We start from the raw sequence: 26173 nt of genomic DNA on the forward strand, positions 1-26173 counted from the left end.
AAAGCTCTATTTCAAATCAGACTGGGTCTCTTCAAATCCCTTTCTATATGTCTAGTTTCTCGGCATGCATGTTTTGTATCAGTTCAAATTCAACATCACTATAATATAAATCACCAACTTCCTTTCATCACAACCAGCTATCTCCCCAAGACTCTCCTAATTCTGTAGACTGTTATCATTCTCCCTTGCTATCTTCCCCAACTAGCACCAACCAGCACTTGCAATCATACACACACACACACACACACAAATAGTCTGCCAAGTTCTATTTATACTATTGCTCTTTATACCCTATTTCCAGTGTCTTCACTTTGTTGTTTATAACCATATACTTGATACCCTGGTGTCTAACCTCTCTAGCCCCTGTTCTTTCTAGATTCTCTTAGCAAATAATTTTTCCTAAATCATTGAGACCTCATTCTCCATTGCTTATAGATAAAACCCCAAAGCCTTTAGTCTTTTTCCATCCAGTTCCCTTTTATCCTATCTATTCTACCCAACTCTCTGGTCTAGACTGCTGACACTTTACTTTCCAAGCACAATTTGTGTTTTCCCTCCTGCTTTAGGCTTCTGCAACAACTACCTCTGTTGAAATGTGTCTATCATGTTTCTTCTTGTGAAATCCATGTCATCTTTTAAGTTCCAATTCTGGAATCCCCTATTCTACAGAGTTGTGTTCTGGCCAACCTTTTAAGACTCCCTTAGTATTACATCTGTGTCTTTCTTATGGTACTTATCACATACCTCCCCATATTATGTTTGTTTGTGAATGTACTTTATCACTCCTTCTCTTTAACCAGGTTGTAAGATTAGATCCTGTCTGAATAATTCACCTTGCAAGCCCCCTACAGTGTTTTACACACAGTAGGAACACAGTAAATACTTGTTGGGCAAAGAGCAAGCAGTTTGATGGAAAGCTTAGAGTTTGAAGATCTCTTATAAATTTCTCATTCCAGACTAGTCACTAAAAGTTTGACATGCTACTTACGAGATTTTAAAGGATCACATAATGAAATTACCCACTAAAAGCAACTGAGAAAAGTATGATATGTAATCAAAATTCACCATATGATTACAAACCATCAAAATAAAGAATTAGCTCATTTTTTCCCACAACTTTAAACAGAATCTCAAAAAGGAAGAAGAAATTTCATGTTTCCATTATGCATATAGTTACATTTGAATACCTAAAACCTCCTTGTAAAATGGTTCATATCTAACCAAGAAACTGTCTTAAGTGCACACTGCATATTTCTTCAGCCATACAAACACATGTGCATAAAATATCAATTGATGGACAGGTTTTCATACCTTATAATTGTAGAAAAGTTTATTTTGAAGATGTTCCCTTTGGGATTCAAATAAATCATAAATTGCTTCAGCAGATTATTAACTATAATCTTTGGAATAACCGAATCATGTTTGCAATTAATTTGCTTGAGACTTCTTTTCCTTTTTGGAAATTATAATAGGGAGATATGAAAATAAGTATCTGTATATCACCGGCAATTTGTCAGTTTTTGCTTTTATTTTCAACCCTCCAATGAAAGAGCAATCCAGGGCCTCCTCGGTGGCGTAGCGGTTGAGCGCTGGGGTGCGAAGCTGTCCACAGCCTTTGCAGCACCAGTTTGATCCCCAGCCGCCGGCGAGGGTCCCACATGACTCGACAGACCTCTCTTACAGTGCCTGCTGCTCCCCTCAGCAGTGTATTTCATCAGTCTGCCTGTTCTGTTCCCCGCTCTGGCTCTAGTGAATCCTCTCACCCTCCTGCGCTTCTGAGTATACCCAGTGCTTGTATAAATAAATAAATAAACAAATCTTTAAAAAAAGTAAAAAGGAGGGGCCTCCCTGGTGGCGCAGCGGTTGAGCTCTGGGCTGCGAAGCTACCCGCAGCCTCTGCAGCTCCGGTTCGATCCCCAGCCGCTGGCGAGGGTCCCACACGGCGCGCAGACCTCTCCTGCCGCCCGCTGCTCCCCTCAGCAGTGTATCCTCAGCCTGCCTGTTCTGCTCCCTGCTCTGGCTCTGGTGAATTCTCTCACCCTCCCGCGCTTCTGACTGTACCCAGTGCTTGTATAAATAAATAAATAAAATCTTAAAAAAAAAAAAAAAAGGAAAAAGAAAGAGCATTCCATTTTGAATCAATTATAAGAAATCTGTGGAAAGCCATGTGAAGATTCCTCAACCTACTAAAGATAGAGCTTCCATATGATCCAGCAATTCCACTTCTAGGTCTTTACCCAAAGGACACAGAAACATCAATTCCAAAGAGCACCTGCACCCCTATGTTTATAGCAGCACTATTTGCAATAGCTAACTTTGGAAACAACCCAAATGCCCAAACATAGATGACTGGATCAAGAAGATGTGGTACATATACGCAATGGAATATTACTCAGCAATCAAAAAAGATAAACACATACAATTTGCAGCAACATGGATGGAGCTCAAAGGGATCATGCTCAGAAAAATAAGACAGAAAGAAAAAGAAAAATACTGGATGGTCTCACTCATAGCAGGAATCTAGAAAACCTAAATATGGACCAGGAAAAAGAATAATTATAAGAAAGAAAAAAATCAAAACCAACAAACTATGAACGAGAGACACTCTTTGTGGGGGAGGGAAAGGAGGGATTGGGGTCAAAATCGGGGTTGCAATTGTATGGAGAATATAAAAATAAAAAAATATATAAAAAAAGAATGCACCCTAAAAATGAAATGACTGGCTAAGGTTTTCTGGAGGCTTGATTGAGATTTAGGGCAGGTTAATTTAAATGTCAAACTTCCATTAAGTTATCTGTCTAACAAATCCATCTTCCATGTGGAAAAAGACAAACTCAGTATAACCAACTCTGTCTTGATTATCTCACACAGTAGCTGCCATCTGTCTCCGTGGTCCTAATTGAGGATAAATGATTCAGGAGGTAATGATGCTTCAATCTTTAGACATAGTCTTAACTGGAGGTTTACTTATTTATTTTTAGGCATGAAATGCGTATTTATTCAGAAGTGAATTCTTTTGGAAGCTAACATTTATTTAATCACTCAGTCTCTCCACCATCACCCAAAACAAGGAAAATGTTATGGGGGAAATCTGGAAAGAAACTGTGGACTTAACTGATCCTATTTAAAATAACTTACTCTTGAAAATTTTACAAAAAACCATGACCACGTGAACATATTACCAGTGACCACCCAGTGTCCTGGATGGGGTCTGTGAAGGTGAGGAGCCCCCAAACCTAAGCTTTTTTAGTTTCACATTCCATCCTGCTTTGAACATGGAACATGTCTAGGCTATTCTGATAGTTCAATCAGAATTTTATTTATCTAAAAAAAAAAAAAGAAAGAAAAAAGAAAAACAAAGAAGAAGCCATTAAAAAAAATGAGACAGATTATGTAAACAATCATGGAAATTCCAGGATATATTTTACTGGAGGTTTAATACACACATCACTTATGGTAAAAGTTTCACATGTAGGGCCTCCCCTGGTGGCACAGGCGGTTGAGCGCAGTTCTGTGAAGCTGTCCGCAGCCTCTGCAGTGCCTGTTCGATCCCAGCCAGCCGGCAAGGGTCCCACATGGCATGGCAGACCTCTCCTGTCTCGCCCACTGCTCCCCTCAGCAGTGTATTTCATCAGTCTGCTGTTTTGTTCCCTGCTCTGTCTCTAGTGAGTCCTCTCACCACCCCTCATCGGGGCATCTGGCCTGTACCCCAGTTCTTGTATAAATAAAATAGTGATAATAAAAAAAATCTTAAAAAAAAAAAGAATTGTTCTTTCCATCTAGGTTGTGAGAAGGGTTATATGAAAAAAGCACACAACAAATGTGTGGCATAAATTTTAAATCCTAATAAGCAGTCAATTTTACTTGCGATAGCTGGTATATTTATTGTTGGGTTGGTGCTTTTATATTATTATTATTATAGTGTGGCCAAACTCCTTTTTTTACAGAATGTTTAACAGTCTTAAAGGCATCAAGTAGTTTAATGTCTAAGAGCATCTGTTCTTTGCCGATAGACTGTTTGAATCCTGGCCCCTCTGCAGACCAACTGTCTGGTCTTGGTCAGCTCAATTAATACCATTGCCTCAGTTTCCTGGTAAAATAGGCATAATAGTAGTCTCTACCTCCTTGTGTTATTGGGCAGATGAAATTAATTAATCCATAAAAAGCAATTAGAATAGCATAAGTGTTCAATAAACACTGGTTATTATTAGTATTACTGGTATTTGTAAGATATCATTATTATTATAGCAATAATAATAAATATAATAAATCTACCCCCATTGTTATTATTAACAGACCTACACTGCCTATTAGAGTGGTGGTTAGAATATTGACTAACATATGATAAATGCTCAATAAAAACTACCACCTATCCACAGGTAGCCAAGAGAGGAAAGGGCCATTCTGACTGCAGCACAAAGGCAAAGTAGCAATCTAAACATCTATTTAAGTTCTGGCATTAAAAAAAAAAAAAATCAGGGCCTCCCTGGTGGGGTGGCGCAAGGGGTTAAGTCTCAGCACTATGAAGCTCTCTGCAGCCACTGAAGCATGAGCGTTGTCCCAGCCAGGGAGCTAATCCACATGGTGCAGCAGACCTCTCCTGTCTTGCCAGCTGCTCCCCTTAGCAGTGTATCTCAGTAGATTGACCTATTATGTTCCCCACTCTGTTTCAGGTGAATCCTCTCACCCTCCTGCACCTCTGGCCTGCACCCCAGCTCTTGTATGCATAAATAAATAAATCTTAGAAAAAATCAGACCTTTGATCATGTGCTCCAGAAAAAAAGAAAAAACTTTGACTTTGTTCTATACTAGAAAGTCTACTGAGTCCACTGCACTTCCTCACCAGCCAGCTTGAGCGATTTCTCACCTAATTCCCAAGGTAGCATCTGCACCCTCTCTTATGAGTCGAGCTGACTCCAGAGCACTTCCTGATAAGAAACTGCTGTACTGACATTAGGAGAATCAGGAAATGAAGATGAGAGACACTGTAACAGAGAAGGGGTCACAATTGGGACCACTGTCCCTTGCTGGCTATAGGGCTTGGCTTTCAGTCCGTGTACACTATGAGGTGTATCATCTATGCATTTGCAACTTGGAGAGAAAAATGGAAGGACACTGTTACTGGGAATTTTTTTTGCCCCCCCTCCGTTTTCCTCTTTTCAAAAGTGGTATCAGAGCTGATTGGAAGAGAAGTTTAATAGCCTTGCTATACATTGGATGTGTAAGATGAGTATTCGAAGAGTTTCAGCATTATTTAGCATATGTTTTCATTTAGAAGTGACTTATCTAAAGAAAAATTAATACTGTTTAGTACAAAACTTGTCATATCAGGCAATAAGAAACCATAAAGATTATTTGGATAGGGATATAATTTCATATTCCCTTTAAAATGTTACAGCAATTACTGGGACTGTTGGTATAAATTTGTTTCTACCTGCTCTTCCCTGCTAAATACAGATATAAACTCTGAAAGTAATGCAAGAGTCAACCTAAGGAGAACTTTGAAAGGTGAAAAGAGGAAAAAAGGCAGGTGAGCAGCCTGATGATTGAAGGAACAGCATCCTTTAAATACAGTTTCTCACTCACTCACCCACAGAAGGGAACCAAAGCCAGTGTTTCCTGACCCCCAGCCTAACCACAGAAGGTTGTCCAGGTAGACTCGTCCCATCACCAGATTGAACAAGAATCCCTCCCATAAAATGAGCCCCGCATCACTGGTAAGAGAAAGAGATAGGGAGCCCCATTGAAAACAAACATCTCTTCTCCCCTGGGCTGGGAAGCATATTCCCCTGCAGAGAGACAACATATAAACAGATGTGCAGCAAGAGTGTCCCACTGTAATAAGTACCCGGCCTGGGAAGCCTCTTTATCCCCTGAAACTCCCTTTATCCAGAAATATTGAGGTCTCAGGTCTCCTAGCAAAGGAAATTCCCCATAGCAAGGGGTATAGCTGGGTATTCCCTTCCTCTCATGGTTCAGAGACTTCTCTGACCCAAAGAGAGATAACATGTGATCTCACAAATGTTTAATCAAGAAACTTCTTTGTCCCTTACAGGGTTAATTCCCCTATCACACCTAGAGGTGTCAGATGTCCTCACCTGGGAATAACCAACCAACCCCTTTAGGGGCACCAGCAAGAACCAATGTGAGCCCCCAGAAGCACCTGGCATACCAAGCAGACCAAAATAACATTGCAAAGGCTCTGGAAATTAAATTGTGAATCAAACGACCATCCGCAAAAGTAGATTAGGACCTGTTTAGGGTGAATCCTTACTTAAACAAAAGATGTAAATAAGTTCTGGATTTTCCAAACATAATAGCCAAAATGTCCAGATTGCAATGAAAATTTCATCTGTCATATCGAGAAACATAAAAAATCACAACTTAAATGGAAAAAGGCCACCAAGTGATAACAACAAGATAAATCACGGTGGAATTAGCTAACAAGCCATCATAAAAATATTTCAACAAGCACCTGAAAATTCTCTTAAAATAAATAAAAAAACAGAAAGTGACCACAAATGTTTAATCAAGAAAAACATTACAAAAAACAAAACCAAAAAAACAAACCAAATAGAACTTACAGAACTGAAAAACACAGTAATTTACATTTTTTAAAAACCTGTTGGAGGGGCCTCCTTGGTGGCGCAAGGAGTTAACACAGCACTGTGAAGCTGTCCGCAGCCTCTGAAGCACTAGTTAGATCCCCAGTTAGCCAGGGAGCTACCCACATGGTACAGCAGACCACTCCTGTCTCACCCTCTGCTCTCCTCAACAGTGTATACCTATAGATCTGTCTGTTCTGCTCCCCACTCTGTCTCTGGTGTGTCTTCTCATCCCCCACACCTCTGGTTTGTACCCCAGTTCTTGTATGCATAAATAAATTACAAAACCTGTTGGATTGGTTAAGTAACAAGTGTGGAGATGAAAGATGATGAATGAATGAGGATGATCCATCAAATTTACACAATGATCCATCAGATTTACACAATCCAAGCAAGAGAGAAAAAACAGGCAAAAGGAAAAAAAACTAGCATGTCAGGGAATTGTGGGTCAACAACAAAAGAGCCAACATCCATATCATCAGGGCTGTAAAATGAGACCAAAAAGTGGTGTAAAGGGGTATTTGAAGAAATACTGACTGAAAACTTCCAAATTTGGTGAAAGAAACAAACCAAAGATTTAAGAAAGTGTATAAATAACTAAAGAGAAACCCTCAGAAATCCACACCAAGACACAGCATAATTTAACTTGTGAAAAAAAATTTTTAAGTTTTTATTTTTATGTAGAGGAACTCGGGTACGAGCAGGAGGTGTGGGGGGTGAGAGGATTCACCAGAGACAGATTGGGGAACAGAACAAGCAGATCAACTGAAATACACTGCTGAGGGAGCAGCGGGTGTATTAGGAGAGGTCTGCTGTGCCATGTGGGTAGCTCCCTGGCTCAGGATCGAACTTGTGCTGCAGTGGCTGCCAATAGTTTCACAGTGCTGAGACTTAACCCCTTGTGCCACCAGGGAGACCCTTAAACTTGTGAAATTTTAAAGAAAGAAATCTTGAAAGCAGCAGAAGAAAACAATTCATTGCTTATAGGAAACACCAATTTGAATAGTGCGTTTTTCTCAGGGAAAAGAGGAGAAGCAGCTCGCTTCCCATTTTCCATAGAGACTTGGAGAGCACTGTGACAGGGCTGCCAGGGAAGCCACTCCTCTCTGTGCTGCATTTGCTCACAACGTGACTCAGTGACACACAGGGGTCACCTGCAGCAGGAGAGGCTCCTTTCTACCCCAGGTTCTGAACCAAATAAACAAATAGCACACCAGCTTTGGAGAGACACACGTCAGAGCCAAACATGTAATTTGGAAAATTATATGTGGCTAATTGCCCGGAAAAGGCCTCTTAGCTTTTCACAAAGATTCATAGGGAAGATGTTGGAAGCCTCATCAGAAAGGCTTAGAACATTCATCTTCCTGGGACAAGAGTGAGAAGAGAGTATTCTGGGGAACATAAGAAAGGGGGGTACAGAGGTAATTATGTTTGCCCCAGGGGAATAACACCAATGGATAAACAAGAAACATCGCCATAAACTCCTAACTTAAATTGCGTCAATAGCTCACAGCTATTTCAAGACTATGTCGTCTTCCTAATCTTAGACTTCCTTGAGATACACACACACATATGTATATATAATATATTAATATATTATATATAATACATACATAATTTAGTTTGAAAGTTATTCACTTACCTAACTTCAGGTTATTTGCAGATTTATACCTCAGTATGATAAACAGGGAATTATTCTGGCTGAAAAGTTCTATTTCATAGGTATCAAATGATTTCTTTTTAGATGATCAGAACATCTGAACTACAGAGTCAAGTCCTAAAGTTTGTATCTCCATCTTATTATAAGGCACAAAAGCCTCCTGAGGCCTTCCCATTACTCCAAGTTTGTGCTTTTAGACCCACCCCCAAGGCACAAAGAGGTGACACTCTTTTGAGTTAATTTATACCAGGACTTTGTGTGTTTATTTCCCTCTTTTAAAAAAAAAAAGATTTATTTATTTTTATACAAGAGCTTGGGTACAGAGCAGAGCCACGGGAGGTTGAGAAGATTCACCAGAGACAGAGTGGGGAAAAGAACAGGCAGATTAACCGAAATACACTGCTGAGGGGAGCAGCGGGCGAACAGGAGAGGTCTACCGTGCCATGTGGGTATCTCCCTGGCCGGGCGGGGAATCAAATCTGTGCTGTGGAGGCTGCAGACAGCTTCACAGCGCTGCACTCAACCCATTGCGCCACCGGGGAGGCCCTCCCTCTTTTTTTTTTTTTCCTGCCATGTTTGGTGCAAAGGAAAAGGGACCTAACAAATCCCCACAAAGAGATTCATATAGCAAGACTGGATGAATGCTGTTCTCCTTCTGCCTTTTTCCTCTTTCATACGAGGAAGTTTAAAAACAGAAAATTTGCAAGGACCTCAAACCAAACTTGAAAAGTCACCCTCAGCCAGGCACCAATCTCTGCTGGCCACTAGCCAGTGCATTGTTTAGAAGTCACTGTTTCTTTGGTCTTTATCAAAATACATATAAATGACAGAGAAAGAGACAGAGAGACAGAGAGAGAACACAGTACAGTCACCTTTTTTGACGACTGGCCTTGGCAAAAACAAAGCAGAATAAAACTGTACAGATAAAATTATGAAGAGCGTAAGAGCATGCTGGGGTCTTGGACAAAACCATCTTGTCCTGGTGATTTTTTGACATCTTCTGCCATGACAAAAATAAAGGAAATGAATAAAATTCTCTCATCTCTTGACACCCTCAGTTTCCTATATCCTAGTTGCTGAGGTAGAAGCTGGAAAATGTGTATTCCAGGTAGGTGAATAATGCTACATTGTGGACCCCAAGCCCATCCCTTTCATGATGCAATCTGCTTTCAGCCCCACTGAGAACCATGTCCTCAGTAAACCTGATTCTGACAACACCTGTATCAGGAATCTTGGATCAGAAACACAAGTGCCTTCCAATAGAACTTTCTGTAATGGTGGAAATGTCCCCTAAACCATGTGGCCTAATATGGAGCCACTTGCCACGGTGACTCTTGAGCATGTGAATATGGTCTGTCTAAAAATTCTTAATGACATTTAATTCGATTGAGTAAAATTGAAATAGGCACATGTAACTAGGGAGTCATAATAGGGACAATAATAGTGGCAACTCCAAGGATGCTAATGTTCTTTGGGTCCATTTTTGACACCTTTGGATTCAGGGGAGCGCTTTCCAACAGTACATGAAAGAGAGGTTGGAATCACAGTTGATTTTCTAAAACAATGTAATCCCTCCCCTACTTTCTCCCCCTTTGGGTGCTTCAATTCTATACTCAGCTTTTAAGGGTCAATTTTTAAGCTTGTCTTTATCTGACCCTTAGTTTGTTTTCTCCATATTCCACATATAAGTGTCATCATTGGGTATTTATCCTTCAAAAGATGGAGGGAGCACAATAGACCTGGTGGTGGATGCACTTAGTGATTATACTTCCAAAATACCAACAATAATGTGAACCCACATTACCTCAATAAAAATAAAAATTAACCCTTGACAGTTGACCATAGAACTGAGGCATCCAGAGGGGGGTTGAGGACAATGTGGGAGGGCGCAAAATGGACTATGATGGAGGACTATGGGTGCTTTGATGGTGAGAGTACTGTAGTGACTGAATCTGGGGGGCATGATGGGAGGAGAAATCCTATAATTACAAAATACTAACAATGGTGTAAACCAATGGTACTTCAAAAAAATTAAAAATAATAATAGTATTACCTTGATCAATTGAATGAATAAACCCACTATATATATGTATATATGTTTAAATAAAGAGAACAACGTAATCATATTACTTTCACATGAGTGTGGTAACTGACGCAAATGTAACTGGTTTGCCAAAGGTACAGACCTGCTTTGAGAGTGACAGCGCTATCATCTGCCTTTTAACCCCCCCCCACCACCACAACCCCCAGACCAGACCTACCTTGCTTATTTTGCAGTTTCATTGCCTATCTGTAAATGGTTTTGTACAGTGCTTTTATCACTTGTAATCTGATTTCTCAAATATTATGTACTCCTTCAAGTGAAGGCTTTGTCCACTAACTGCTAAAAATCTATCTATACAGCTGCTTGCTTTGTCTAGAACACCAAACAGCCCCAGTCTCCTACCTGGGTTGATTTGGCTAAGCTCTCAGTAGTTTATGGTATTGGTGATTTTTACTTTTTCAATTTTTGCTTCCTAAACTTCTGTAACTTCCTTTATTCCAATTTTTTAAACTAACTTTTATTACTTTTTATACTTGTTCTTAACCTGTGACAGTGCCACTTCAAAGGTTACCTAGAATAATGGTTCTCAAACTTCAGGGCACACAGAGTAAACAGATTCCTGAGTCCTAAGCCCAGAGTTTCTGATTCAATATGTCTGGGTAGGGCCAAAGAATTTGCATTTTTAACAAGTTCCGAGCTGTTTGGGCGGCATCTTGTCTGAAGACAATTGTTTGAGAATCACTAACCTAGACTTTAAGAACTCTTCTTGGTTTCCTGGACCCCTCATCCCACCTACCCCATGACTCATCGTGTCAGCATAAACACAAACAATGCCATTTTCAAAACTTGATGTGCATATGATCCAGTTGGGGTATTGTTCAAATGAAGGCTTGGTATCAGTGGATCTGGAGTGGACTTTGAACAATCTGCATTTCTCACACACTCCCAGCAATGCCCCTCTGCTGGTCTACACTCTGAATAATTACACCCTAGATTTCCTCACCTTAGCTTTCTCCCTTAGTCGCTGTGTCACTCTGAAAACAAAAGTTTACTGAAATTTGCTAAGGAACTAGGCTCTTCACTTTCATTATTGCCTCAGAGTTCTTCCTGATAACAGCGCTATAGCTACCAATGGCCTTCCCATGCTCATGGCAGCCATGTTGATTCATTGTGGTGATTCTGATTGCTGTCTGGAAGTAACCTCAAAACCCTTCTTAGAGTGTGCTAGTCAGGCATTAAGAAATTCCAGTAAAGTGAGAGGAAATTGGTTGGTTCTCCTTGTTCAAATAAATATCCCCAAAATGGTTATACTGAACTTCATTAAATGTTTTCTACCTTTTATGCCACTTGATATATACCTGAGAATTCTCTATATTCTCTATATACCTGAGAATATTTGTGCATATGGCTGTTCAGTTCCTTCTCGCAAATAACCTGGTTAATTTTAATATAAACATCTTTTTCTGTAGTTTTCAACCATCATCTGGAATTATCTCGTTTTGGTAAAAATTATAATCTGCTTTATTAATATTAGATTCTTTACCCTTAAGATGACACGTGTCCAAGTTAATGCCCAACTTAATGTCTTTAGTATTTTCCTCTTTTTATTTCTTCCTTATCTAAAATAGGCTCATGTCTCACCTCAAAAATGAGTACCTTTGATGCTATAGCTAAATCAATAAATATTTGGGTTCTGTTTTTGCTTTGATTTTCACTCCTCAGCAGCCACTCATGTCTTAATCTCCGGAAACTGATTCCTTTTCCTCACCACACTAACCATGGGTCTCACAGAAGTTTACCCAGGAATTCAATGACATTTTCTCAGCTCTCAATGCAGTAATTGCTAGCGATTAGCAGTTTTGAAGCAGAAGGTTTGCTTTTCCACTAGCTCCTGGCCCACTCTTTGTTTACATCCTTTGCTACACTTCTTCTACTACTACATATTGAGAAACCAAACAGGAGTTGTGTCTCTAGTACACTACAGTGTATTCTCTGCAGGAATCTCATTTACTTTCATAGTTTCAGCAAATGCCTCTTTGGGTGATAATACAGAATCTGTTGTACTTTTGGGGAGATGAATGCTTTCCCCATCTTTACCTTTGTTAACCTTTTTATTAAAGTAACATTACATTATAACATTATATAAATTTCCAATGGGCATCATTAGGAATCAACATGTGTATATACTACATTAAGTTTATCACTAAAAGCCCAATTCTTCCTTTCTCCAGACCAAGTCTTTTAAGTTTTATCCATTTCCCCAAAATCATTGCTGGGACTCTTCACATGGATTTTCTCACATGCTAAAATTGATTTCCTCTTTTACTTACCAAAGTCAACTTCCTCTTCGGGTTTCTGATTTTGTTCTTCAAGTTGCTTATGTTCAATGTCCTGGAATCCGCCTGGACCTGCCCTCATGTCACTCTCTACACCCAATAAGTCCTCAGATCCTATAAATGCTTCCTTCAAAATGTTTCTCTAAACATTCCACTCCTTTTATCACTGTCAGTTCCAGGCCAGTTCAGGTCTCTCATTACTTAATCTTCTAAGCATACGGTGCATTTTTCAACTCTTTCCATGTCAATTAATCCAAGAGGCTTCCATAATGGAAACTCCCAAAACACTTCCTTCTTCTGTCACCTTCATGTTCCCAAAATCCTCATCATACTACCTCCTGCCATTTCCTACATCAAAATAAAAAATAAAAACCCACACTCCTGTTCAAGAGGCTCTGTAATCAAAGCCATTCAGTCCATCCAAACTTACCTCCTTCTACCCACGCTTCATGAACTCACACTTCAGCAACACCAGTTCACTTTTTTTCCAAATATGCCATCCCTGTGTGCACAGGACCCTGCCAACCTGCCCCTACTTACTGCCAGTACCCTATACCTGTCTTCCTGCACCCCAAACTCTGGGTGGATTCCCCTACCTTTGCCACAGTATGTTTTATGTACCTGAAGTCTTGGTTTGACAGCACAAGTAGCAATTATTTTTCTTTACTTGTACTACTATTTACACTTTCCTATAAATTCTAAATTCCTGTATAGAGTCAAAGCTCCCTATCCAAGGAACTTTATCTTATGTCTAAGATGCCTAAAATGACAGCCAATAATAGAAGAGCAAAGTCAACAGACAGCTAAGGTTATTTTATTTTTTTTCAGACAGCTAAGTTTAAACGTAAAAATTTTATTCATTTTATGGATTGTGTTAGATTTTCTATGCAGTTTGAACTTAGCATAGCCCTCAGGGTGATAATTTTATGCAGTACCCTGCAGAAGATATATGCACCAGAGCAGGTAGCATTTCCTCTAATAATGAGGCTGTAGTTGAACTAAATCTTGCTTCATATTCTAGCTAGTAAATGTTCCTAAATATTTTCAAGCTTCCCCACCGTCACTAAGGCTTAGAAAGGCTATTTGTCATACTTGCAAAGGCTTCAAATGAGGCATGATTTCCAGAAGAAAGCAGCTGTGTAAAATTGGCCTGCAAATAGAAAGACGGCATGACTGTGGGACACCTAGCCTGCTGTCAACAACCAAAACTTTCACTGGCACTGGTAAATGTTTTATTGGTTTAATATTAAATTAACCACCCCTGCATACGGAGTGCATTATGTTTAATGGCAATCTGGTATTTGAAACTTCAGTTTGCTCATATGCACCTGTAAAATTAGTATTTCCTAATATTCCACTAAGTTTGTAAAGCTTACTTTATTTTATATGCACTTTTCAAAAGCTTGACATAGGCAGTGGAACATGGCATTGGCAAAGGTCTGATGGGCAAACTGTTAATCAACACCAAAGAGGGACTTTTTTCTTCTATCTACAACACACACTATTTGAAATGAAGATTATAAGGTTTTTGTTTATCTTGAGTCATCAGCAAGTGATTAATGCACTTTAGTTGCCCTTCATTTTGCTGAGGGAAAGTCTAGTTGGTAAGATGAGTAATTGCAGGTTTACTAAGATCAGTCCTGAGGATGATTCTTCAGGCTGCTCCTGTTTAAATACCTTAACTGTTACTAAACCCTGGGTAGGGAGTCATTTTTGGTTTTGCCCAGACATTTTAAGCCTTCAATTAGAGAGGATTATTTACAAATAGTATTCATTTAGGGGCAAAATTTCCCTGATTATAAAACAGTATTTTTATAAAAGCCTAAAAACAATGAAGCTTATTCCGTGCTTCTCTTATTAAAAGTTATTATATAGCTAACCCAGAACTCACCTTTCACATTAATCAGCCAATTTATACAAACCATTGTCAGCCTTTGATTTGGCTTTTGGCACTGAGAGCAGTTTGAACTAAGGTACAAATTAAAACCAATTTTAATAAATTCAACTGGTAGTGTGGCCTCTCAACCTTTATCTTTATGGACTCACTTTCCAAGGTGCACTGCTGAGAGCCTGACCTCATTCAACATTGCCTATTCAAAAGTGGCTCTTCCTTTCTGAGCCAGTACTTTTTGGATAAGTGTTCTCAACTCTTTGGGGGTACACAATTTAGATAAATTCATAGATAGAAAACAGACTGTGGTTGCCAGGTGCTGCTGGCAGGAAGTATAACAGTGACCACTCCATAGGCTTGGGACTTCCTTTTGGGATAATGAAAATATGTTGGATTTGGGGACTGCTTGTACAACATTGTGAATATATTAAAATGCTATGGAACAGTAGATTTTCAAATGTTTATTTTTATGCATGGGGCATTCACCTCCAAAGAGAAAAGAGTGGATTTTAAGCATAGGTTTTCCCAATATATAACTTTTAAGCCCCACTCAGGACAACTCTGCAAGCAATACTGAATTACTATTAAAAAAAAAAAAAAGAACACCAGAGCAAAGTCAACTTCTGAAGACACACAAAGCTTCTGGCAATATCTTACATAGCGTTACATAATCATTATTGCCTAATAGACCTCTCACAGCCATCTCTGTTAACAGAACTACGGAAAGACTCAATGACATGCCTCTCCCACCTTGAATCTCTTTGTACCAGTCTTTGATTATCTCCCCACCTAGTGCTGCTTTCCTTCATTTTTTTTTCCATTTTCCAGTGTCCCTTGCTTGGCCTAGCCCTCTTCTTGTCCCTTCCCTACAGGATTTCAGAAAATTTCTCTGCCCCTACTTGACTGCTAAGGATCCCCAAGTCTGGACCTGCAGCCCCACTATCTCCTCGTTTCAGACTTGTGTGGCTTGAGCCACCCGTATATGCAGCAGATGGTCATTTCCCCACTGGAGCAATTATAAAGATATTTTTTTGAACCATGTCATTTTCTAAAAAGTTAGGAAAGTGTTTCATAAACTTTATGTCTTTGAAGCTTCACAAATCTTTGTGAGATGTACAGGGTCACTCAGTTGATAAATTGCAAAGGTACCTATTGCTCGGCATCCCAGTTTCTCACCCATCTAACTGTGTGATGGGGATATCTTTTTATAGCTTCAAAAATGGTTCCCTCTTTGACATTGGAAATTTCTGTTTGCGAAGTCACTTTCTCCACAGGACCTAGGAACTAGAGTCTTATGAGTCATTCTTGATTTTCTTCTCCCTCATTGTCAACATCTAACCAAGTTTCTTACCCTAACTCTATTCTTACCCTGTAAGTCCACTCTCTTTCATCAGACTATTGCAAATTCTCTTGACTGACCTCCTAGTTCCCAGTTCCATCCCTGCAAGGTCCCATATGACTAGATGCCATCATTCATTTTGACCAAGAGACCACTGGTTGATCATCACTGGCTATCAGACCACATCAAGAGTTTTTACGGGACATGCATGACTTCTTTGCATCTTCCCACTTCCCATACCCACCAGTCAGGAAACCTCTCCATGTCCCCAACTCAGGGATGTGGAGCTACCTTCTGTTACATGAAGCCACCGCATTTCACACTCTTTTCTACCTTTACTTGGACTGTTTCTTCTTCTTCAATGTCCATCTTATTTATTTTTTAAGTGATGAAATCCTCCCAAATTCAAATTAAAATTCACTACCTTTATGAAATATTTCCTGAGTCCCCATAATTGGCCCAGGGAGAATTCGTCAAGCTTTAAAAAAAAATATTTATTTATTTATGCATATGAGAACTGGGGTACAGGCCAGAGGTTCAGGGGGGTGAGAGAATTCACCAGAGACAGAGTGGGGAGCAGATAAGGCAGATCTGAAATACGCTGCTGAGGGGAACAGTGGGCGAGCCAGGAGAGGTCTGCTGCACCATGTGGGTAGCTCCCTGGCAGGCTGGGGATTGAATTCACACTGCAGAGGCTGCAGATAGCTTCACAGTGCTGTGCTTAACCCCTTGCACCACCAGGGAGGCCCAAAATTCATCAATCTTTACTCAGTGTTCAATAGAGTACTATGCGTAATCATGTGATTATTCCTAAGGCTGCCGTAACAAATTGCTAATTTGGCTTCATAAAACAATAGAAAATTATTCTCTCACAGCTTTGAATGCCAGAAATACAAAGTTAAGGGTCTGGCAGGGCCACATTCCCTATGGTGATCACATTGGAGAATCTTGCCTTTTCCAGCTTCTAATGGTTCCAGCATTCCTTGGCTTATGGCTACATCTCTCTGGCTCTGCCCTCATACTGTATGTGTAATAATACCTTTAGTCTGCCTAACACTTGAATGGCAGGTTTGCTAGCTATTGTAGTATGGTTGACGAATCATTTGCATGCACAATTTTTCTATTTTTGTTGATACCATCTCTATGCCTAATTCTTTTTATCAGACCTTGTTTTTTTTTTTTTCACCTTTTGAAGCTTTACCATTTTTCTGCTGGTTTCTTAAAATATCGTGACAATATTGCTGGGTAATGACTCTTTTTACTCATTATGCCGAAGATTTCATGGGGCAGTTTAATGTAATTAGTTCTGAGAAATGTTCTTCTATTACTTGATTAATAATGCCCTCACTATTTTTTCTGTTCTCATTTTTGCAAACTCTTATTAGTTGAATGTCAGATCACCCAAAGTAATCTGATAATATTCTTGTCACTTTATTATGACTACCATACATATCCTCATCTTTTTGTCTCTATATTCTAGATATTTTCCTCAGTTTTATCTTGCAACATTTTACCGAATTTTTAAAATTTCTGTGTACTTTCTTATTCTTTGATTTGTCTAATTTTAGCAACATTTTAATATGCATTGGGTACAATATCTCCATGTTTCTTTTTGAGATAATAATAATTAATGTTTTCTTTCTCTATTCTGTATTGCTTCTCCTTACTTTGATTTTTTTCCAATTTGCTTTGGTATTTATCCTTTCTGTAATGGATTTTCCCAAAGTCATTGATATTGCCCAGATCCATTTACATTGTACAGCAGAACACTGAATGGTTGATCTAAGTACATGTATATTTATGGGACTCAGACATTAGTAAGTTTGACTCTGAGGTGATCAGATGAAATGATGACTAGATTTTCTGGAAGACTGTATGTATTTACTGGTCTTCTTTCTGGGATAATGTTATCTTTTCACGAAGAGAATCTTCAATATTCTGTCTGGGAAAGGATATGTTTAACAACAGTACTAGAAGTCTGAAATTGTTTCTTACCTTTTGATAAATAGAACACCAAAATTCATCCTCCTTTTATCTCTTATCCCCAATCTCTGAGATTTTTCTGGTTCAATTGCTCAAGAGAATACATTTGTAGGCTCTTGCAAACATGGGGAGTTGGAGGAATTTTTGTCTTTTTATTGCAAATGATGATTGTAAGGCTGAAAGTTTACTTGTTCCTCTAAATGATTTTTCAAATATTTTATTTCAGTTCATCAATTCATCATTACCTCATCTCTCCTGCCAATTCCTTAACCACTTTCTGATTTTAAATTTCTGGTCATGTCAGCATTCCTTAACTTGTGACTACATCTGTCACAAGTTTACCTTTTTGCACTTGAATGGTGCCATCACCTGCCAGCCCTGGCCTCAAAATCATTTTGGTTTTGCTTTCCTTTTTCCTAAATCACTTCTACCAACTTCCTAAACCGACTATCCACCACATACAAGCATACAAGCATTTACATTTTCTCTGCCTGTTACTTACTTAGGGTTCCAAAAAAAATCTCCTAGTTTATTCAAAGATTAGGTTTCTCACTCTACTTCTTTTGTGCCTTTCTGAGAACCTCAGGAGAGGAGATGTGAAAAAAAAAGATTCTTTATCCCGTCATTTGGAAAGATGACCCTTCATTTCCTCTTCAAGCCCATACCTTGTCTCTCTTATATTTCAAGTTATACTAGTTTTTTTCTTCTAACAAGACAGTCCTGCCCATCACCATCCTTGGACTTTTAAAGGTGCATTTTTCCCTTTAAAATCCCACCTTTGACCTTTATTTCTCATATGGAAGTAATATTCTGTTCCTTATTTCTTCCAATAGGATTAAGTTGCATTTTTCTCCATGAGCTCCAAATTGCCTATTATCCCTCCCTCCACTTTTAAAATTATATCTATTCCTTACTTTGAGGATAAGTAGCTTTTAATGCAGGATTCAGAATAGGAAGATTAACAAAGCTTACTAACAACAAATTACTCACAGGAAGTGAGGAAAGGAGAGATTACTGGATAACCAGGTATACTAGTCACTCATGAAACATTAACCTATTTCCCACAAATTTTTCCTTAACATTTAAACTTCCAGAAATGCTTAACATAGTATCACAGTACGGATGTTCAATGATTTAGCAAACCAAGCAGGTCTCAATTGGTCTGAGTACAATTTTCTGATATAAGTTTAATGATAAAAATAGACTTCATTTTCTTCTATTGCAATCATGCATTTTATCCAAAGCTTTGAAAATTGTAGTAGATACATTACAAGTCCCACAGTGTCAGTAAAAATATAAAATCAACTAAACTATATTTCAAATACCATTGTCATTTTATTTTTTGAATGGTTCACACTGAGACATGAGGTAATAAAGTATGTTTTTATAAAAAAGACTGTAGAAAGTACCAGGAGTGCTAAGCTAATGTGGGCTAGATTTAACCTCTTGTTTAAACACCACATAATCTTCAAAAAAATATGTTCTTCATGGAATTATTAAGCTTAAACTCCAGGTTATTTTTTGCTTTGAACCAAATAAGTATCTGGTTTACATTTTTTCAAATATAAAAGTAAAATATGAAAAAATATAAAATATTTTTTCAAATATAAAAGTCTATTTTCTGATCTATCCAGTTCCCACCCTATAACATTAAATATATTCTAATTAAAGCAAATTTAATTGCAAAAATGCCTGATAGCTTTAGAGTTAAATGTTTACATTCTTTAAAATCATTACATTGCTGGGAAAAATGTAATTAAACTTGGTTACATATTAAAACAGAGACCTGATTATGTATTTTACTTAAATGTGTGCCTATTTTAAAGAACATTTACAATTATAATGATTCAAATCCAAAGAATAATTTGTTGAATGTAAGACTATACCATGAACTTCATAGTTGGATAAAAATCACTGGAATCAAAATCATTCAATTCCCTACATGAGCCAGAATTTGGATCAAATATTTGGAAAATGTGGTCTACTATTAAAGCTCTTAATTGAACTCAGTGAAGAAACTATAGAGGATTTAAAAACTCAATGTAAAGAAGAGAGGAAAAATAATATTTCCCAATTTTATAGGAGGTTTTTTTTTTAAGATTTATTTATGCATACAAGAACTGTGGTACAGGCCAGAGGTGCGGGGGTGAGAGGATTCACCAGAGACAGAGTAGGGAACAGAACAGGCAGACTGACTGAAATACACTGCTGAGAGGAGCAGTGGGCAAGCCAGGAGAGGTCTGCTGCATCATGCGTGTTGCTCCCTAGCACTGGATCAAACTTGTGCTGCAGAGGCTGCTGACAGCTTCATAGGTTGTGTCTTAACCCCTTGCACCATCAGGGAGGCCCCTCTAGGAGTTATGTTACAATGGAAAGGATTATTCCTTAAGTATGGGTAGTTCTTGATTGTACCATAAACCTGAGAGCCATACAGTAATGCCTACCCAGCATGCTGCCAAAAACAGTGAGCAGCCCTGTTGCCTTGGAAAATTTCCTAAAAAGATGATGGGGAGGACCGGTCACACTGCTCCCAAACCTGTCTATCATAGCTTGAAACCTGAAGTCTGAAATCTACTTGATTCAGACCTTCTCATCTTATGCTAAGTCCCTTCACCCACTAAATGGCCTACCCTGGAGTTTCTATAGTGTAAGTCTTTACCCTGGACTCACATTGTGTGGCAGTCCCTGTCTTGGTTTTGAATTCCCCTCTAGCATTTATAAAGGCTCTTGATTATCCCACGTAACTCTATTCTGCCCCATTTCTTTGGAGGCAGAACCTGACTCCCTGCACTAGCTGAGGCCCTCTTCCAGATTGACTCTTCTATTTCTGCCTGAATGGATTCCCTTGGACCACCTCCTTTATAACTGCACCATCCCCCTATTACTTGATCAATTACAGAAGCTTGCACACAGTGCTCACCTATAGACTTAATTCTCTAGTCTTTCCCCATACCACAACCAGAATGGTCTCTTGACCAAACATCTGCCTACGTAGCCTAAGCTTGCTCAGGGGGGTCCCTTATTTCTCTGAAGATGAACTCCAGCTCCCAGCTCCTCTAATTTCACTTCTTATCTTGCTCCAACCCAATCTCTATGTGCTATTCCTGTTGGGTTACTTATAGATCCCTACAGAAGGTCACTCATGCTCTCTGACCTATGGAATTACGCTAAGAGATCTTAACCTGAAATAACCTTCACCCTGAATCTAGATTCACTAAGAGAACTTAGCCTGAAATACCCTCACCCTGGTGCCAATTCATTTCAAAGTCAATACCTTTTAGACATCTAATTTAAAAAAAAAAAAACACATTATCCTATTCTTTTTAAGTAATATTATTGATACCCTAAGGACTTTTTCCCCCAAAATTCATCTTAGGACTCAAGTGAATTACTTTTGCATGGCTAACTATCTTTTTAAATTGCAGGACTCTATGGAAAATGAAACCTTTATTTTTTTTGGCAGCTATTTTGTGTTGTTGTATTTATTGTTGAATACCTTAAGAAAACTCAACACTTAATGCTTACTTCTCAGCTATATGCAAACAAGAATCACAAAAACTTACTGTCTTTCACACTTTTTAGACTCTGTAACTAAAGTCAGATAGTGAATGTTTGATCTTTATTTTATTTTACTAATACTCCAGTATGAACCCAAGGAAATGCCTTTAGATCTAAGAGAGTCAAGGAAACAGTCTTAAAAAAAAGAGTGAGGGAAAAAAAAAATTTAAGCCACTATCAAATATGTAAATGTACCCATTACTAACTATCATATTTCAAAGAAAGTGTATTTAGATGAATTGACTAATATTCAAGGATGCATTTTTGGGTATATTTTTATTTTTCACTGTGGAACCATGAGAAAGATCTCTCATTACCTTCACTTTAGAGAAAAGGAAACTAAAATTCACACACATTAAGCGCAATGTGTCAAACAACTGTCATGGGTGGAGGCTCGATTTGAATCAATATCTTTCCACCGCACAGTCCATAAGTCTTGACATCCAAATGATGTCATGAGTCTCTCATTATAAAGGAAAGACCAAAACCTGTCACCACTGATGTCTGCTTTAATTTTTTCATAGTTGGGGAAAAGGGAAGGAAAATAGATTTGAGAGATGTCTGTGGACTTGGGGAGCAGTACATGAGAAAAGCTATCAACTCTCTCACGAACCATCGCAAAGCACAGTAGCTTTAAGCTACAATGATTTATTACTGCCCACAAAGACTGCAGGTTTATTGGGACTTGCCTAATCTAGGCTGGGTTAGGCTAGGGCAGAAATGCTTTTAACCTGTGGTATCTGGGGAGACTCTGCTTCCTGGGGCCTGCCAGCTGAGGGGATTCAGCTGCAGGGTAAAAGTCCAGCTTGCTCAGATCTCATTTCCCCATGTCGTATTCTGCAGTTCAGGCCAAAGGGGCAGCTGTGACAGGGAGGGTGTGCTTTAATGGAAGGGACAAAAAAGGCAGTGAAATCTCTCGAGACTGAAGACCTGGGCTGCAAATGAAATGTTGTGTCACCTCCACTGTCATTATATTGGACAAAGCCAGGAGGGCTGAGTCCCAAACCCAAGAGAGGAGAAATGTACTATGTCTTCAATGAGCTGATCACAGGGTGAAGACACAGAAGAGATAAAGAAACAGTCAACAATTCAACCTTCTGTCTAAGAGATGGCGCTCTCAACTGTGATTTGAAAATCTGAGATTAGGTACATTGCTTTAATGGAGAAAATAAATTAACTTTTATTCCTCCCATCTAGACTTCTTACAAATCTTGAGGACCAACTGAGCCAGAAAGTGTTATAAGCACTGAAATGCAAAATAAATAAAAAATATTCTCTGTGTTTCAGGTAAGACAGAAACATAAACAGTATCTTCATAGCATACAGAATATCTCATACTCTAAAAGGAGAGGGCCTCCCCAGTGGCGCAGCGGTTGAGCTCTGGGTTGCGAAGCTGCCTGCAGCCTCTGCAGCGCCGGTTCGATCCCCGGCTGCTCCCCGGCCACCGGAGGAGGGTCCCACATGGCGCGCAGACCTCTCCTGCCGCCCGCTGCTCCCCTCAGCAGTGTACTTCGGTCCTTCTGCCTGCTCTGCTCCCCGTTCTGGCTCTGGTGAATTCTCTCACCCTCCCGCGCTTCTGACTGTACCCAGTGCATGTATAAATGAAACAAACAAATAAATAAATAAATAAAAAGCATGCCTCTATAAAAAAAATAAATAAATAAATAAATAAAAATAAAAAAAAAATAAAAGGAGAGTAATTTGGGGACAACGTTTCTGGATCTTCATTTAGAGTACATATCAGGAGGTTAAAAATTTCATATCATAATAAAACATAAAACATCTCAAAATTTAGCTTAAGAAAATAATTGGGTAAGTGGACCGAGGTGTATCTACTAGGGTATTAACCAATTCTTTAAAAAAGCAAATAGGGCCTCCCCTGGTGGCGCAGTGGTTTTCGCGCTGGGCAGCGAGGCTGCCGCAGCCTCTGAAGTGCCGGTTCAATCCCCGGCCACCGGCTAGGGTCCCACATGGTGCACAGATCTCTCCTGCCTCCACTGCCCTCAGCAGTGTACTTCGGTCTTTCTGCCTGTTCTGCTCCCTGCTCTGGCTCTGGTGAATTCTCTCACCCTCCTGTGCTTCTGACTGTACCCAGTGCTTGTATAAATAAATAAATAAAATCTTTAAAAACAAACAAACAAATTAATTAATTAAAAAAGCAAATATCTGAAAACAACCTAAATTCAATAGTATCAGAGGAATGTCTGGAAGGATATGTCCCTGGTATTTAAGTAATATCTCTGATTGGTAGGATTATAGGTGATTTTTTTCTTTTCTGTTCAATTTTTTATTTCCTCTCTAGTGAACAGAGGTTACTTATATAAAAATAATTTAATTAAAACTACAACTAATTAAATAAAACTTGAAATCAATTTAATTACACTAAAATAGAAAATTTAATTTGCTAACTGACATAAATTATAAAATAATGGTGTGATTTGGTTCATAACAGTTTACCATATGCAAAGTACAAAGAACTTAACTGTGTCTGGGGTGGGTGGGTATGAGGAAAATTTTACAGAGAGATTTTATTAGATCTAAATTCTGAAGAATATAAGGGAGCTTGCCAGAAGAAGAAAGGGTAGTGAGGCTGTGATGCAGTAGATGGGGATGTTTGTAGAGATCATGGACAGTTAAAAAATGTAGGCAAGAGAACAATTAGCATTTCCATCATTCTAAAAGCCTTAAGTGAGGTTGAGGAACTAAAGCAAACTTGAACATTTACAAAATTCTGACTATAAGTGTGATTTCATTCATTTGTGGAATATAAAGAAAAGCAAAAGCAATCAAAGTCATTACATCAATATATTTTCTTAATTGAGTTGATACCAGTGGAAAAAAAGGATAGTGTATGTGTCATTAAGTGGAAGCTGAGGATCAGACATTTGTGATGTTGAGGAAACGGTGTGAATCAAAGGCTCATTTTCTCATGAGGCTTCATGAAATTTCTGATTCTGCATTAAAAAGTTTAGATAGCAACTGAAAATACTGTTGATTTGAATAATGTTTAGATTTGAAAATCACAAATCACTCATGATCAAGACATTTCTTGGGAAAAGCAGAATAGAGTTTTTCAAAACCATGGGGAGGATGTGGCCCATTTACTGATTTCCATTCTGGACTTGATTTATAACCATATGATTTCATCAAATTTAGGCTTAAAAGGAGAATTTCTGCCAGGCAGATATTTTAGACCAGATTGCTGGACATCATCATATTTCAGGACTGTTACATTTTCCAGCAACTCCACTACTGCTCAGTGCTTTGAATGTGCCCATGCTTTTTTTCCCCTTCATTTCCTTAGAACTTTTATAAGTGATTATTTTCTTCTGTTAATATACAAACTTGAACTTTGTATATTTACAGTTTTTCAGAGTCATGCATGTTTTGTTTCAGTCCTCGTTCAAAAATATTAATGAAAGAATATGAGTTCAAGGGCAAACTTGAAATCATGCTGTAAATTTTGGCCCATGTTCACTTCTATTCTACATGATTTATGTTTTATTTCTATCTAATTATTTCATGTATATATTTTACCATTCCTCCCCCCTTGCAAGAGATGAATCATTTCCTTCAATGCAGCAATTGGAACACATGCATATTTTGTCCAATTCTAACACTAAAGTGTAAAATTTGATGAAGTTATGAATTCAAAGAGAATCATGTACACAATGTTCTTCTTGCTCTTCTAAAATATTTGTATCTACATACCTTGTACTTTCAACTTCTTAATAAAGTTTTCAACTTAAATTCCTATAGGAAACAATTTTTGCCAGTTACTTTTTCACCTAAATTGTGTGATATTTCTTGACAGTAAGTGACTTTTGTAGGAAGGATGTAAACAAAGGCTAAAATAAAATACTACACAAGCATACATACAAAAAAGTAAAAGCTCTTTAAATTACATCTATAATTTCAAATACATCTATCGTTCAAGTTCTTTTTTGATTTGTTTAGAGCAGTAGTTTTAATCTCAGCTAGATATTGTAATCATGTTGGAAAGTATTGAAAACTACCCATATTCAAGTCTCACCTCACAGCAATTGAGTATGAATCTATGAGAGTGAGGCCCAGCATGAATATTTTATATATCTCCTCAGGCAATTGTAAAGGACAATTCTGGGGTCAAAGCAATAGTTATCAAATTAGACTTCTCCAACAATCAAAAAGGATTTGATTTATCCAAAGAAATTAACTGATAGTCAGATGAATTTTGGGATAAACTCAAGCCAACAAGTATGTTGAACCTGCCAACAGGGACAAGAAACAGAGTCAGCATGGATTTTAAAACATGTGTCAAAAATTATTATTCCAGGGCCTCCCTGGTGGCTCAAGGGGTTAAGCACAGCACTATGAAGCTATCCATAGTCTCTGCAGCACGAGTTCAATCCCCAGCCAGCCAGGGAGATACCCACATGCCACAGCAGACCTCTCCTGCCTCGCCCACTGCTCCCCTCAGCAAGTGTATTTCAGTCAGTCTGCCTGTTCTGTTCCCCACTCTCTAGTGGATCCTCTTACCCTCTGCCCCTGCACCTCTGGCCTGTGCCCCAGTTCTTGTAAGCATAAAAAAATGAATCTTTAAAAAAAATTATTATTCCAAAGAGTCCATCAGTTCAGTTATACCAGACCACGCATTCTTTCATCTTAAGGTGATAACATTGCAGACTTCCTCACTGCTCTATGTATCTTCTGCCTCCTTTCCATTTGCACAAGATGGCCTAATTCACCAGAGGGTCTGTTATCAGATTAACCAGGTG

General features: G+C 38.6%; 1 long non-coding RNA gene across 1 annotated transcript in view; it reads right to left on the reverse strand.

The window, feature by feature from the left end:
• Positions 1-26173, reverse strand: part of LOC119253743 (uncharacterized) — a 147961-nt gene that overhangs the window by 116590 nt on the left and 5198 nt on the right. The gene's annotated exons all lie outside the window — the stretch shown is intronic.

This window comes from Talpa occidentalis, unplaced genomic scaffold (assembly GCF_014898055.3).
Source record: "Talpa occidentalis isolate TD23 unplaced genomic scaffold, MPIMG_talOcc4v2.1 talOcc4.10, whole genome shotgun sequence".
Classification (NCBI taxonomy): Eukaryota; Metazoa; Chordata; class Mammalia; order Eulipotyphla; family Talpidae; genus Talpa; species Talpa occidentalis.